The sequence below is a fragment of the Triticum aestivum genome, chromosome 2B (assembly GCF_018294505.1).
Source record: "Triticum aestivum cultivar Chinese Spring chromosome 2B, IWGSC CS RefSeq v2.1, whole genome shotgun sequence".
NCBI classification, from domain to species: domain Eukaryota; kingdom Viridiplantae; phylum Streptophyta; class Magnoliopsida; order Poales; family Poaceae; genus Triticum; species Triticum aestivum.
In genome coordinates this window covers 752,776,368-752,782,994 of record NC_057798.1, presented here as the reverse complement: position 1 = coordinate 752,782,994, position 6,627 = coordinate 752,776,368, and positions in this window count along the sequence as shown.

The following is a 6,627-nucleotide window of genomic DNA, read 5'->3' as shown; positions in this document are numbered from 1 at the left end:
ATCGATCGACCTCTCCTTCTCCGAGAGATTGGTCGAAGAACAAGTTTTTGTATCATGTATCCGACGCTACTGGCTACATACATGTACAATATGTATAAGATCTCTTAATTACAAACCCCTAGCATTTGAAATCAATTTCCACATGGTATTCTCCGGCTTTACTGATGACGTGTGCAAGAAAGAATCCCGCCAATTCCTCTTGAATTGCTTTCATGCGATCTGGTTCTAGGAGTTCATCCCGCATCTGCCACGTCTAATTTGAAGAAGGGGGTTAATTAATACATATATATGAATGAAATTCAACATAAATGATGGTGTAATAAAATGAAATTGTGAATATTATTGCTTACGCACTTCATATTGTCTTCTAGAGTAGCCCCGCTTGTTTTTCAAAGTCGCATTGTGGATGAAATCGCACACGTAGTATCCACAGAAATCATTCCCTTCCTCCTGCCACAAGCACTTTACGAGAAATAGAGGTCAATCAAACTGATAATGAAGCATTATAAATGGCATTGATGAAAGTATAGCTATAGAATCAACGGGAGATGCGCGCAACTAGCTAGCCAGTAGTACTTACTTTCGGGTATGTATATCGCAGCTCCTTCGGCAGTCCCGGAGCTTGTGCGGTGAACTTATTCCAAACCCTACAAGACAAAGAAAATAATTATTATTACTTGAGATATCAGGAAATGAACAAAAAGTTGCCGATATGGTGCGATAATGATCGATTGAACTTACTTGCTGAGCATTTCAGTGATGTCCGCATAGGTTTCGGGATCTTTCCGTCTCGAGTCTAAGACAGTTACTAGTCCATGCTCAAGCTTAATCTCCAGAAGAATATAGTGGTACCTGCGCACGCATGCATAACTCATCAATTACATTACTATAACCTCGCTCGAGTAATAAGGGAAACCAAATATGCACACGACAGTAACACTCACGGGCCATTGTAAGGAAAGAGTATGGTATCTTTGTTTTGATTTTTGATCAATGATTGTAGCAAGTTGTCCTCGGCCTCTTCGACGTGCTTTTCAACCATAAATACATCTATGATATTTGTGTTAATGAACCCAATATCATAAATTTCTTGTTTTTTGCACTCGACGATCTTCAATCTGCATAATATATTGAGGATAATTAATTATAAATACATGCAATGAAAGAGCCGAGCTATATATAGAGACTTAATGACAGAAATAGTACTTACAGGCAGTAGCAAAAGGCCATTAATTTATCGAGGGACTTTTGATTGAAGAACTCGAAGAACTCCTCAAATGGAACACACAACAGATCATTTGAAACGAGGTCGTGCTCCTCTTTAATGTTCAGATACAAACTGTTCTTCCCCTCAAACTCTCTGCAGGTTTTCATGTACCAACTATGGAATCTTCGCATCATTGTTGTCAGAGACTTTTCATCTTTGACGAGAGGCTTCCCGTACTCGTATCTGAATTCGTCCACCTCCATGAAATTAGGAAGTGCATCGTCAGGCAGGTAATCTTAAAGATTGCCATAACCGGCCACCGTCCCCGGAGGATTAGACACATTGAGCGGGGGGCACGATTGTTGTGCTTGTTCGCCGAGCTGGGCAATTTTTTCCCCTTTGCTCGTTCTTTTAACCTTTTATCACTGACAGTAGTTCCCGACCGCTTGGCTTGGAGATATGTCTGTTCAGTAATGCGCTCATAGTTGGTTCTCGGCGGAGACTTTGGTGGTTTCCTCAGGGCATCGATAGTGCGCTTTGCTTTCACCGGATCTACCTTCTCCTCCGGAGGTGGATGTCTCTTTGCTTTCACCCCTTCAAAGAACTCCTTCACATGGGTCTGCACGATCGTATTTTTTCCCTCCTCGGTCCTCTCGTACGGTAACTTATCTAGAGGCTTTAGAGGTGGACCGTATCTGTATTGCCTCTCTCCTCTTCTTGTGGTGCTAGACGCCGGAGCAGACGGAGCGGCTGCGGCGTCTGTCTTCTTTCGTGCTTGCTTATGAGGCAGAGGAGAAGGAGTACGACACGCCGGAGCAGTCGGGGCGGCGGCGGGTCTCTTCCGCCCTTGCTGGCGAGGCGGAGAAGGAGGAGGCTGCTGGCTGCTCGGGAGCGCCGGCGCAGGCGGGGAAGGAGGCGGAGTGCCGCCACGCGCCGGAGAAGGAGGCGGAGTGCCACCACGCGTACCCTGATCGTCACTCGCCGGAGGAGGAGGCGGTGGAGGAGACGGAGTGCCCTGACTCGCCGGAGGAGGAGGAGGAGGCGGAGGCGTCCAGTTCGGAAGGTTGATGAGCTCCTTCCGCCATAGGCATGGAGTCTTCAGAGCAGAACCCAGCCTAGTCTCCCCTTCACCGGTAGGGTGCTCAAGCGGGAGGTCTTCAAATCCCTCCGTTATTTCATCCACCATCACCTTAGCATATCCTTCTGGAATCGGCTGGCAGTGGTAAGTTGTGCCGGGTCCACTAGGATAAACTTGGCCAACAGCCGCCTTGACCTTTAAATTCATCCATCGCGCCATAATGTGGCAACTTTGAGACTCCATTATACCATCCACGGGATAGCTGGCAGGAGCCGTCAAGACATGCTCCGGCTGAAGCAGCTCGGTGGAAGCCACGTTGCTTCTCCGCTGAGATGGCGGGGTAGCTTCGGGGGAAGCTTTGGCAGGTCGTTTGTTGCGATCTACTACTTCTCGTTCCTCTTCTCGATCCTCTAGCCCCATTACCCTTTCGTGCAGCGACTGCAGTTGGTCCTGCTCCAATTTCTTCCTCCTCTCGTGGGTTTTGTAACCCCCTGCGTCCGGAAAACCAACCTTCCATGGAATGGAGCCTGGCGTGCCTCGTGTCCGTCCAGGGTGCTCTGGATTCCCAAGGGCCATTGTGAGCTCGTCCTTCTCCCTGTTTGGAAGGAACGTCCCTCGCTGCGCTGCAGTGATATATTGTCGTAGTTTCTTGACTGGTATTTCCAGTTGCTCGTCCGTCCACTGGCACTTCCCTGTTACAGGGTCCAAGGTTCCGCCAGCCCCGAAGAACCAAGTCCGGCAACGGTCTGGCTAGTACATTGTCTCTGGTTCGATCCCTTTTTCAAGCAGATCATGCTCAGCCTTGGACCACTTAGGTCGGGCTTTGAGGTAGCCACCTGACCCCGTGCGATGGTGAAGCTTCTTCTTCGCAGCATTTTCCTTGTTTGTCGCCGACATCTTCTTACTCTTTTCTGATGTCTTGTGGGCCACAAATGCGGGCCATTGATCTTTGATCTTCTCATATTTGCCGATGAATTCTGGTGTCTTTTTTTTCGACAAACTGGTTCAGCTCTTTCCTCCACCTCCTCATTAGGGTTGCCATCTTCTTAAGAGCACAAGACTTGATTAATTGCTCTTTAACTGGATTCTTCGGATCCTCCTCTGGCGGTAGGGTGAAATTTGCCTTCAGCTCAGTCCAAAGATCTTCTTTCTGCATATCATTGACATAAGACACCTTAGGGTCTTCCTCCTTAGCAGGCTTATACCATTGCTGGATGCTGATCGGGATCTTGTCCCTAACAAGAACCCCGCACTGAGCAGAAAATGCCTTCCTTGTCCGGATGGGTTCAATTGGTTCGCCGTCGGGCGCGATTTCTATGATCTCAAACTTTTCATCCGAGCTCAACTTTTTCTTCGGGCCTCGTCTCCTTACCGAAGTTGTGCTCGATCCGGAGGGCTAGAAATTATAAGGAAGAAAGACGAGAGTAATTAATATGTGTACATATACCAAAACAATGGAAGCATCAATTAACTAGTCAGCACGGGCTTAACTAATATATATATACCTGGACGGACTCGGTTCGGTCACCGGAGCAGTCCGCACGGTCTCCTTCTTGTACCTCCATTGTGTCACCGGAGCCATCATGAACATAGTCCTCTTCTTATACCGGCATTAATGGGCCGAAGCCATCATGAACATAGCCCTCTTCTTCACCCAGTCCTTCGAGCTGACCATCGGTGTCGAGGAGAAATGACGCAACCTCATCACTTCCATTTGCGATTATGTCCCCCAACATCGCTTCTGTTTCTTCATCTCAGGAGTGCTCCATAGTTTCTGCAAATATTTACAACATGTCAATTATTATTCAAACATGGTACAGATGGATATATATATATTAGTGGCAAACGTAGAACTAGCTAGCTAATCACAATAAAGAATCATGTTAGTGGCCTCGACGCTGCTTCTCTAGGGTTTGGGGTCGCCTCGACACAACGCTTCAAGGGTTTGGGGTGGCCTCGACGACAATGCTCTTTTAACTTGGCAAATTTGGGTGGCCTCGAGAGAGTTAATTTGTCGGGTAGGGGCACGGCGGGAGGGGGCAGGAGACCAACATCGTTTTCTAGGGTTTGGGTGTCCTCGAGAGTTTTGGTCGAGCGAGAGGGCCGAGGGCCGGGGGGTGCTGTTGTTGTATAAGTTATCACGGTCGAGAGGGGGTATATATATTGACCGCCCCTCATGTCGAAGTTATCTAGAGGGGGTTATATCGACAACGACGCGACATACATATACATGGGAAAATAATGTTATCGGGGAGGGGGTATCGGTACCACCCCCTCGTGTTGAAGTTTCTTCTTTCTCCTCTATTCCTTTCTTTCTTCTTCTACTCCTCTTTTTCTTCTTCTCCCTCGAGAAAGGAAAATAATTAAGGAAAAGGAAGAAAAGAGGAAGAAGGAAGAAAAGAGGAAGAAGGAAGAAGGAAGAAGGAAAAGGAAGAGAAGAGGAAGAAGGAAGAAGGAAGAAGAAGAAGAAGAAAAAGAAGAAGAAAAAGAGGAGAAGAAGAAAGGAATAGAGGATAAGAAGAAAAAATAGAATTTTTTTTCTTCTATTTTTTCTTCTTCTCCTCTATTCCTTTATTCTTCTCCTCTTCTTTTTCTTCTTTTTTCCTCTTCTTATTTATTTCTCCTCTTCTTCCTCTCTTCTTTTTCTCCTTTCTTCCTCTTCTTATTTTCCTTTTTCCTCTCATTCTTTTTCTTCTTCTTCTTCCTTCTTCCTTCTTCCTCTTTTCTTCCTTTTCCTTATTTTACTTTCTCCTCTACACTAACCTAAAATGCACTAACCTAAAATCGATATCTACTAACAACATAAATATAAAATTAATACATATATAAAAAAACATATATAAACAAAAAAAATGCTATGAACATTATATTCATACATACATATATAGCCACATCCATTCATCATATATATAGCTACCACATACATATATACATTATATATATGAAAAAAATGCAATGAACAAAAAAAATACACTTATGAAAAAAATACTATGAACATGTACACATATATACACATACAAACAAATATACACAAAAAATGCAAAAAAATACATATATACTTGCTACTGGACGCCGGCGGCCGGACCGAAGGCGGCGGCGTGTGGTCCGGACGACGGCGACGGGGTTGGGGAAGAAGCGGCACGCGCGGCGACGGCGACGGGGTCGGGGAAGGGGCGGCGCGCGCGGCGACGGCGATGGGGTCGGGGAAGGGGCGGCGCGCGCGGGCGAAGGGGTCGGGGAACGGCCGGTGGCGCACGCGCGGCGACGACGATGGTGTCTGGGCCGGCAGGGGCGGAGGGCGCGGCGACGGTGTCGGGGCAGTGGCTCGGCGGCGGCGACGGCGAGCTGGACCAGCCTGACGGCATCAGGGCAGGGCTCGACGGCGACGGCGACGAGGAGCAGAGGCGTCGGGGCGAGAAGAAAGAGATGGGTTTTGGCGAAAACTGCTAAGTCCTGTATATATAGCAAGAGCATTGGTCCCGGTTGGTGGCCCCAACCGGGACTAATGCCCCCTTTAGTCCCGGTTGGTGCCACCAACCGGGACCAAAGGTCAAGCGAAGGCCTTTGGTCCCGGTTGGTGGCACCAACCGGGACTAAAGGGTGGGCATTGGTACCGGTTGGGGCCACAAACCCGTACCAATGCACCCCCTTTAGTCCCGGTTGGTGCCACCAACCGGGACCAAAGGCCCCTGTGCTGCCCGCGTCACGGCCAAAGTTTAGTCCCACCTCGCTAGTTGAGAGGGGCGCGCAGTGGTTTATAAGCCCCACTGCCGCACCCCTCTCGAGCTCCTCTCCACTGCAGGCTTACGGGCCTACTTGCTACTACTTTGCCTGATGGGCCTTCTGGGCCTACTGCGGGCCTCAATCCTGGCCCATAGTAGGGTTTCAAGTCGTATTCAGGCCGTGCGGGCCCAGTAGGAGGCATTTTTTTGTTTTTTTGTTTTCCTTACTTATTGTTGCTATTTTTATTTTTCCAGTTTTTTTGTTTTGTTTTCTGCATTATTTATTTTGTTTTGTTTTTTGCTTTATTTTTTAATTCTTTTTTTCTTTTAGTTTTAGGAAAATTATAAACTTTCTGTTAGTGCCATTACTTTTCAATTTTGAAAACACTTTTTTTGTTTTTTTGTTTTCTTTCTTGCTTTATTTATTTTATTTTGTTTCTACTTACAACAAAATACTTATTGTTGTTTTTTTTGTTTTGTTTTCTACATTATTTATTTTCTTTTGTTTTTTTGCTTTATTTTTTAGTTCTTTTTGCTTTTAGTTTTAGGAAAATTATAAACTTTCTGTTACTGCCATTACTTTTCAAATTTGAAAACACTTTTTTTGTTTTTTTGTTTTC